Source organism: Lucilia sericata, unplaced genomic scaffold (genome assembly GCF_015586225.1).
Source record: "Lucilia sericata isolate MDLA Ls3-8-SP2 unplaced genomic scaffold, ASM1558622v1 Contig001425F_arrow, whole genome shotgun sequence".
Lineage (NCBI taxonomy): Eukaryota > Metazoa > Arthropoda > Insecta > Diptera > Calliphoridae > Lucilia > Lucilia sericata.
Genome location: NW_023995358.1, coordinates 89,215 through 99,690, shown reverse-complemented (window position 1 = coordinate 99,690; position 10,476 = coordinate 89,215).

The window sequence follows — 10,476 nt, the reverse complement described above, 5'->3', positions numbered from 1 at the left end:
TACCAATAGTCAAAATATTATTTACTTGGAGGTTTAATATGTTGCTATTAGGAATTGTATGGAATTTCACCTTAGTTAGGTGGACTCACACGTGGTCCTTTTGTGATATGTATTTGGATTTTGGAGGAAAATCTCCAATTTATGAAATTTGGTATAAATTTGTCCTAAATAATAAAAAATTCTCTGATGAATTACCTCTAAATAATGTGAATAGTATATTTAGGAAGACTTACTTTTGAGATCGGGATATATGTGGATATAGATTAAATTATTATAAAATATTATATAATTGTCAAAACTCCACATGGAAAAATTTTTAACTTTGTCACACTTTAATCATTATAGATTTTAAAACACGTCTTACTATATCAACTTTTAATTCGAGAATAAATCGAATGTTACCAAGTAAGATGATCATAAGTAAAGTGCGTAATTAAAGAATTTAATAAGTGCGCAATTAATTTCCAATGAGACATTAATGATAAAAAAAATGCAATTGGATTTACGTTTGTGGAAAAAAGACAAAAGTATTTCTGCAAAAAAAATGAGATTGATATTCAGTAATGTGTATGATTTGATACATAATCTTACGCACATATGTATATAAAAAGCGTGAGAACTAAAATAAGATGTAAAAGAAAAATAAAATATCTAGCATGCGAGTTACATGGGGAAGTATACCAATCCATAGTGTTTGAAAATGTTTATATTTATTTGGAGTTAAATTTGTAAAAATGTTTTGATAATTATTGTTGAACAAAAATCGTAACAAAACTGTTTCGTTTGAAAATAAATTTGATAAACGAACAGGAATCCGATTTTTCTTAATTTAGATTAAAATTTTCCTTTTTCCTGTTCCTGTAATTGGGATTAAGAATGATCATATTTGTATATTTGAAATTTATTACAACAATTTTTATTAACAATAATTAAAACAACGTGTGGCACGACCCACGTAAGCCGGGCAAATACAGATTAACGCTTTAAATCCGATGTGTGATATTTCCCTACATATTTACCATTCATATCTTCAATATCGTACAGATTATTTCCAATTTTTCTCTTAATCCTACATTTTATAAACTTGGGCAAGAATTTTCTATTAATATGCTTGGACATATCGCTTAATAAGTGGTTTTTTCTGAATACGATTTCGTCCTTTTCAAATTCGATGTGCCTACTTCTGAGATTGTAGGTTTTCATAGCCTTCGTATGTGAGACATTTAAATTTTCACGCAGTCTTTCTCTAAGTTTTGCTAGCTTATCAGATCGATCAATAACATTGAAATCCTCGCCAGGTATGCAACCAAGTTTATCCAAAATTTTATAGGTGGATCCGTGCTGGATCATATTTTGGCCGAATACGGCAAAATATGGAGAACACTGAATCGAGGTGTGAAAATCGCTACGTAATATGCTCAAAATTTGGGGGATATATCTGTCCCAATCCCTATGGTCCTTGTGATCCTGTAGAAAACACCTAATCTTCGTTACGATTTCACGATTTACACGTTCGGACGCATTCGAATGGGGAGCGTAAAAACCTGTGGTTATATGATTAATCTCGTACATTTCAAAAAACTCTCTCATATCTTTGGACACGAATTGCTTGCCATTGTCACTATGAACGTACCTAGGCACTCCAAATGTAGGAAACATTTCCGTTTGAAAAAACAAAATAACATTTGCGGTAGTTGCGGATTTCATAGGTTTCAGAAAAACGAATTTCGTTAAATGGTCTACACATATGAATATAACCGAATTCTTGACTTTGGTAAACGGATATGGGCCGAGAAAATCACAATACCATCTCTCGAATGGTCTATTGGAGATAAACTGATTGCCCATGGTTGGCCTAGAAACTTGGTTTGTGGACTTAATGCTCTTACACACGTCACAGTTATTGACATATTGCTTAATGTCATTTGACATCGATGGCCAAAAGTACTTATTGCGAATCCTAGATAAGGTTTTGACAAAACCACCATGGCAAGAGGAATCTGAATTATGTGCTAATTCTATTACTTTCTGAGTGAGAGATTTTGGGACCCATATTCGCCAAAGAGTGTCTTCTTCGTTTTCAACACCATGTCTAAAATGTACACGTTTTAAAACAACATTATCTGATATACGAAGATCAGGCAAAGACTCTTTATTTTCCGTAATGGTTTTCTTAATATCTTGATAATCGCTATCATCAAATTCTGCAGAGGTTAATTCGATTTCACAAAAAGGGGATATAGAATCTAGCTCGTCTACCTCAATTCTCGACAAACAATCTGGCACTGTATTTAGGGTTCCCTTCCTATGCTCAATCCTGAAATCAAAACGTTGTAGCTTTAAGCTCCAACGCGCCAATCTTCCGCTAAGGTCTTTTTGTGACATTAGCCACTTAAGGGAAGAATGGTCCGTAATTATACGGAATGGTAGCCCCTCAATATAAGCCCTAAACCTATTCACACACACAATGGCCGCCAAGCATTCAAGCTCCGTCACCGTATAATTCTTTTGTGCACCATTCAATTTCTGGGACACATACGCGATGGGATGTTCCCTACCCTGATCGTCGCATTGGAATAGCACACCTCCAACACCTATTTTCGACGCATCACACTGAATGACAAACTCCCTGTTAAAGTCTGGTTGTGCAAGGACAGGGGCAGTAGAAAGAGCTAGCTTTAGATTTTCAAATGAAGTTTTTGCGGCTTCTGTTAAGCTAAAAGGTTTTTGAGTCTTTTTTAAGCAATCAGTCAGGGGACCTGATATATCTGCAAAGTTATTTATAAAACTTCTATACCAATTAGCCATTCCGACAAATCTTCTTAGTTGTTTTGGCGTTTTTGGTAATGGGAAGTTCCTAATCGCGTCAACTTTTTCTGGGTCTACTTTAAGACATCCTTCACCTACGATATAACCCAAATAACGAATTTGTTTTTGACAAAATTTGCTCTTGGAGACGTTTATGGTTAGTTTAGCCTTTTTAAGGCACAAGGCCACTTCAGATAAGAGTTCAATATGTGATGAAAATCCGAGCTGCAGACCAATAAGTCGTCCAGGTAAATAAAAACATTTTCCCGCAACCGTGAAGGTATTACCTTGTCCATAAGACGACTCATTGTCTGTGGACCATTACATAGACCAAACGGCATATATTTGTAATGATACAAAGGCTTGCCGGGAATAACAAACGCAGTTTTCTCTTTTGAGGTCTCAGACAGACGAATTTGCAGAAATGCGTCCTTTAAATCTATACCGCTTATGTAAAAAGTGTCTTTAAGCCTACTGAGCAATCCATTAATGTGGGGTAAGGGGTAGGAATCTTTCTTGGTAACAGCGTTAAGCTTTCTAGAGTCGATGCAGAGTCTTATCTTCCCTGGTTTCCTTACGAGAACTGCAGGAGAACACCAGGGAGAGTTTGATTCTTCGATAACACCCATATTGAGTAATCTTTCGATTTCTGCGTACGCTTCTTCTTGTCTAGGTGGAGACAAGGGGTAATGTTTACATTTTATTGGTGTGGCGTCACCAGTATCAATATGGTGTTCGAGCAAATCGGTACAACCCAAGCCAAGAACCTCAAATGATGGAAATTTTGATATTGTTTTCTCTAAGATCAATTTCTGTTCTGGTGTGAGGTCGTGAAAATTATCATTCGATTCTGAATCACATGCAACTTCTGAAATATTTGGACTAGTGGAACAAACAGGGATTATGTCAGGGGCAAGTGCGAAATCTCGCCAAAAATTGACACCAAAATATGCCTCTTGACTTAATGTTGGTACTAAATAGAATAAAATGTCTTTCTGGACACCCTTAAAAATAACTGGCAATTTACAAAAACCGAGAACATTTTGCCTGGCACCATTGGCAGTGCGAAGTGTAGAATCTAGTTTTCTATATGAAATGTTATTTCTTTTCAAAAATGATAAGCAATCTTTTCCCAATACTGAGACGTTGGCACCAGAGTCTAAAAGACCAACTAATGTTTCGTCTAGTATTCTAACCCTGGCAAAAGGCCTATCATCGGAGCCGTGAATTATTGATGACTCTAACATTTTACGAAAATACCGACGCTTTTTATAGCGTATTCTACATTTCATTATCTTAAGGCTTGGTTTATTAAGAAGAGTTTTATTTAAGGGAATAAAGGGCAAATTATCACTACAAAAGACCTTTGAGACGTTTTAGTTTGTGTAGAAATAGTATTTGTTGAAATTAAGTTTGTTTTTGAATTAGCAAGTAAGGTTTTAGAAATATCAGGGAGATTTAAATTACTACTCCTATTGGAGCTTAAGTCGAACTCGGGGTATGAGGGGGTGGACGAGTGTCCCCGGTCGCCAGTTCGCCCACTTTGCGATTTCCCTGCAAATTGTGCTTATTTGGACAATTAGGTGTAAATACACCTTTGTAACCACATTTAAAGCAAAAGGGTTGTTTAATTTCTTGGGTACAATAAATATATGAGTGGCCAAGTGACATGCAATTCCAACACTTTATGTTAGAATAATCATATCTAATTCTTCTATTAGAAACTTGAATCGCATCAATTTGTGGATCTGTGCCTTCCGAGTCCTCTTCATCAGAGAGCGGAAGATTTATTTCGTTAACATTTCGAGAATTCGCTGTATTTGGGTTTTGAAACTTAGTCTCCCTAATAACTTTCTCAGCTTTGCGAGCAGTGTCTCTAAACTCATTCAGATTCTGCGTTTCTGTGTTAAATAGTAAAAATCTAAGATTTGAGTTTATGTTTCTTTTCATTATCTCAATTAAAGTTACATCTGGTAATGGATTCTGCAAACGCAAATTCATGGAAACTATAACCGAATGGAAATCGTCATAGCTTTCCTTAAATTGTTGTTTACGCAACGAAATCTTTAATAACACATCATGGTCTGATTCCAAATGACCGAACTCTTTGGTAAGGGCTTGTCTTAAAAGTGGATAAGTTACATTTCTATTTTGCTTTGTAAAAAGCCAATACCACTCCTCTGCTTTGCCCTCCAACAGAACATGAAAGTTCGATAGGAGATGGTCATCAGGGCATCTGGATCTGGCACAAAGTGTTTCCACTTTAAACAAAAAGTCTGAAACAGATCCAGATCCATTATAAGTTATCTTCCACTTCTCAAGTTTTATGTTAGTTTCACCATTAGCAGAATATCTGCTCTGGTTATCCGAAGGACGATTACTATTGGAAACAGGAGTATTTGACTCCGTAAAATTTGTGAAAAACTCTGGTTGTCTGTTGACATTTGATGTAGGAACACTACCAATTTGAGCTATACTAGCTCTTATTGACGTTAACTCTTTCCTAAATTCCTCTTGAGTATTTCTCATTGTTTGCTGCATTAAGGCAATTAATGAGTCAAGTGAAGATGCGGAATTATTCGGGACTAAAGGAGCGTTATTGCTCGGAAGAGAAAACTGTTCATTAACCGGATTCATTGTTGGTTCTACGGGAGCTCTTTCACTACAAGAAATGTTAACGTGTGGTTCTGAAGCGGAGTTTTGATTACTACGAAGTTGTATGTCCTGAAATAATGTCGATGACGGTAAGCTATTTGAACTTTGTGGCCTATGAATCTGTTGTGTAGGTGGTTGTCTATTTGCTGGAGAATGAACTACTCTGGGTTTCGGATTACTTGTACTAGACTGTAATTCTGCAGATACATTATTTCTTGTAGCAGAAGAACCTCGACCTTGTCCAAATGAACTATTTCTATTACCTCTTGAAGAATTTCTGGTTTCCATAGCAAATCAAAAAAAATCTAACAATAATCTCAGAAACTAAAATTACTTGACGAAATCTAATAAAATGGAAAACTTTTGTCTAAATCTATTTATATTCCTAAAATAAGCGATATGATTTTATTCTGTAAATAAGAAAAGCAGGCAAAAAACGATATGTAAAAGTATTCAAAGATCAATTTTATGTTAATTCTGGGAAGAATATACCTTAACAAATGTAAAATTTTTGCAAATATAAGTCATGTTTAAAATAAATCAGAAGTGCTTCGTATTTATATTAAAAAATATCGGACTACTTCCTTTTTATATATATACAAAATATTAAAATGTATCAGAAATTTCTATCTACAACATCAAGAAATTTTTATTATAATCTCAATAATGGACTTGAAAGAAATTAATAACACATAGTTCTTGTCTTCATTTAATGCAACTTAGACTGAACTTAATTAATGATTCAGAATTAGGACTCTTAAATGGAAAACAAGATTTAAAATAGGTTAAAGATACATATTTTATATGCACTTCCCATAGCGCATTTAGATTCAGAACTATTGTGTTCATAAGAATGCTAAGACTTCTAAAGATATAATGTATATAAAAGGTGTTGTTATTGTAAATGTAAATAATCTGTTTAACCTGATTTAATCTATTTATTTTGATGTGTTCACTTTCAAATTGTCTTATTGTCTCTTGCTAGATCTAAGAGAAATATATTAATATAGCTATTTTTGATTAGATTATTTTCTACAGTACCCTTAAATTGGCCTTTACGTTGAGCTTATCTAAGCTTTACGTTGGGCCTTATCGAGGGCCTTTTCGTTGGGCGCCATATATGTTACGCTCGGCGAGTATTTGTTAATAATAAAAATTGTTGGCTTTTACATTTTTTTAACCGAAATGGACAATAGTGGTTAAGTGGCATGAAGATGATGTTCCCTGCTAGCTATTTGGTAGAAGTAACTCTTAACCCATATCCCGAAGCGTAAGCATATAACATACTCATGTCATGCCTTAAAAATACCACAGAGTATGCAAAAATCTTGAATAAGTCTAAATACTTAGCAAAAGAATAACAAATATTTGAAAAGAACAAACTGAACCATGACGAGATGAGATGTCATGTAGGGTACAATTCTCCCACCCAATTTGTAAACACCTTGACAGAAAGATTACCCTTAATTTTAATTCTGTCCCTAATAAAACATGACTTTTACTTACATATTTTTACAATTTGTTTTGGCTATCCTTCCCATTTAAAAAAGAAAATGTTAATGATGATTCATTTACGCAATTCAACATATTTAATTTATTGAAAAAAAGTAAAGTAAAGCAAAAAAAATATATATAATAATGATATTCTACGCAACCATAAATATGTATGAAAGAATGTAAAATCATTACTCAAAGAGAAAATGATCAGAAGTAATAAAGAAATGGAAAGAAATTAAATTACTAATCAATACGCATGGGGACAAAGTTGAAACGGACCGACGGACAGATAAAATATAATAAGTAATTGATACTCTTAAATAATAATTCTTTTACTTGTTACTCACAAAATCATTTAGTAATGATGTTCCAATTCATGTTGTCTCTTTGATGTTGGGCCCAGCAATCAGGAGTACACGATGAAGTTGTTGTTGTTATTAATATTTAAAAATACATTACAATGATTTTGAGATTATGAATGAAAAATAAACATGAATTAAAATAATTAAAGTGACAAAAAAAATAGAGTACGATAAAAATAAGCAAAAGATATTTTAATACACTAATGAAAAAATGTTAGTAGATTCCATTTAACACTTTTTTCCATGGTATCAAAGTATGAAAATTAAAATTAAATATTTACATTTATGCTTTTGAATTTAGATTAATAGGAAATATAATTTAGATTAACGCTTTAATACGGTTAAATTAATTTATAATTTGGTTTCTAAATTCAAGTATAATAATTATAATCTATAATTTTACATTCGATTTAAATTTAGTTTAATTGATAAATTTTAACAAGAGTTTTTAGAAAAAAAATACTTATAATATAAATTGGATATAAATGTTAAGAATTACTATAAGTTCAAGAAATTTGCAACAATGTTTAATTTAAAGACATTATGTTAATTTTAAGTAGTTTTAATAGATTTTAAGAAGAGTTTTAGTAATTTTTATATAAATTTAGATGCAATTTAGATTAGGTTTTAGAAATATTTGAATGTGCAATATAATTAGTAAGTGTTTTAATAACTTTTAACAAATTTGAAGAGCAGTATAGATTTAAGGTATTTTAATGTACATATTTAGGCCAATTTAGATTTTTAGGAACTTTTCTGTTTTTAGGAAATTTCTAGGTGTAATAATTGTTAATGTAATTCAATTAAATTTTCTAGACAATTTAAGATTAATTTTTTGGATTACCAATGTGATTTTCTTTGCAAATTGAAGTTAAATATTCAATTCTAGGAATTTAGGTTAAGTTTTTCCTTTTATGATAAATTTATGAGTAATTTTGGACTATTCAGCATGTGATTTCCATTAATAGTAATATTTAGTATTTAATAAATTGAAGGCATTGGTTTTCTCCCGGAATTGTGTAGTTCCTGACTTAATGTTGGTTAATATTATTGGCCACGTGGATCATGAGGTATCAATATTGATGTTAAGGAGTAAACTCTGTCACTGTGATACCAATAGTCAAAATATTATTTACTTGGAGGTTTAATATGTTGCTATTAGGAATTGTATGGAATTTCACCTTAGTTAGGTGGACTCACACGTGGTCCTTTTGTGATATGTATTTGGATTTTGGAGGAAAATCTCCAATTTATGAAATTTGGTATAAATTTGTCCTAAATAATAAAAAATTCTCTGATGAATTACCTCTAAATAATGTGAATAGTATATTTAGGAAGACTTACTTTTGAGATCGGGATATATGTGGATATAGATTAAATTATTATAAAATATTATATAATTGTCAAAACTCCACATGGAAAAATTTTTAACTTTGTCACACTTTAATCATTATAGATTTTAAAACACGTCTTACTATATCAACTTTTAATTCGAGAATAAATCGAATGTTACCAAGTAAGATGATCATAAGTAAAGTGCGTAATTAAAGAATTTAATAAGTGCGCAATTAATTTCCAATGAGACATTAATGATAAAAAAAAATGCAATTGGATTTACGTTTGTGGAAAAAAGACAAAAGTATTTCTGCAAAAAAAAATGAGATTGATATTCAGTAATGTGTATGATTTGATACATAATCTTACGCACATATGTATATAAAAAGCGTGAGAACTAAAATAAGATGTAAAAGAAAAATAAAATATCTAGCATGCGAGTTACATGGGGAAGTATACCAATCCATAGTGTTTGAAAATGTTTATATTTATTTGGAGTTAAATTTGTAAAAATGTTTTGATAATTATTGTTGAACAAAAATCGTAACAAGATGATAGACTAATCTATAGTCGAGATTATGGACTAATCTATAGTCGAGTCTGTAGTCTTATCTATAGTCTAGACTATATACTAATCTATAATCTAGACTATAGACTAATCTATAGTCGAGATTATAAACTAATCAATAGTCGAGTCTGTGGTCTTATGTATAGTCTAGACTATAGACTAATCTATAGTCTAGACTAATCTATAGTCTAGACTAATCTATAGTCGAGACTATAGACTAATCTATAGTCGGGACTATAGACTAATCTATAGTCGGGACTATAGTCTTATCTATAGTCTAGACTATAGACTAATCTATAGTCTCGACTATAGACTAATCTATAGTCGAGACTATAGACCAATCTAAAGTCGAGACTGAAGACTAATCTATAGTCGAGATTATAGACTAATCTATAGTCGAGACTATAGTCTTATCTATAGTCGAGATTATAGACTAATCTATAGTCGAGACTATAGTCTTATCTATAGTTTAGACTATAGACTAATCTATAGTCGAGACGATAAACTAATCTGTGAATTGTTTTAATATAGAATCGGATCTTTTGCAAGAAATAGTGATCATAGATTAACGTTAAATTTCTTATTGGAGCACGATTTAACTAAATATAGTTTAAACATAATAAAGTTAATTTAATTAATTACTTAGAAACGATTTGCTTGCATCAATCTTAATTTAAGGATTAATATGCTTCCACTTGCAAGGTCAGATTAATGGAGATATATCTCCATTTATAGCCTTAACTATACTACAATTGTTCCCCTATTTTCATACGTAGGTGTTGCTTCTTAGATGTTGTTATTATTAGTATGTTATCTTAATTTTCTGTTGGGGAAATTTATTGGATTTTACCCTATATTTCTTATTGAACCATGTTAATTCAGTTGAATAAACACACATACACACACATATGTGTGTATGGGTGTAATTAAGGTCGTTCATGAGTGTAACCACACTAAGGGGAACAGGAAGGATAAAAGGATAATAGTATTGCGATTGACTTGAATATCCCTTTGGGGAAAATTGTGTCAATCATTTTCTGAATGTATTGAAAACGTGATTGTTAAATGCAGGCATTATTATCTATTGAACTGCGTATAAATATAAAATAATAATACAATTTTAATAATATTAGCTTTATGTTTAATAACTTTTTAATTTCCTGTAACCAAAGAATATTTATATTACACATCTGCCTATAGATGGCGATAATATCATTATATTCTTGCCACCACATAAGTGCCTTGTCTCAG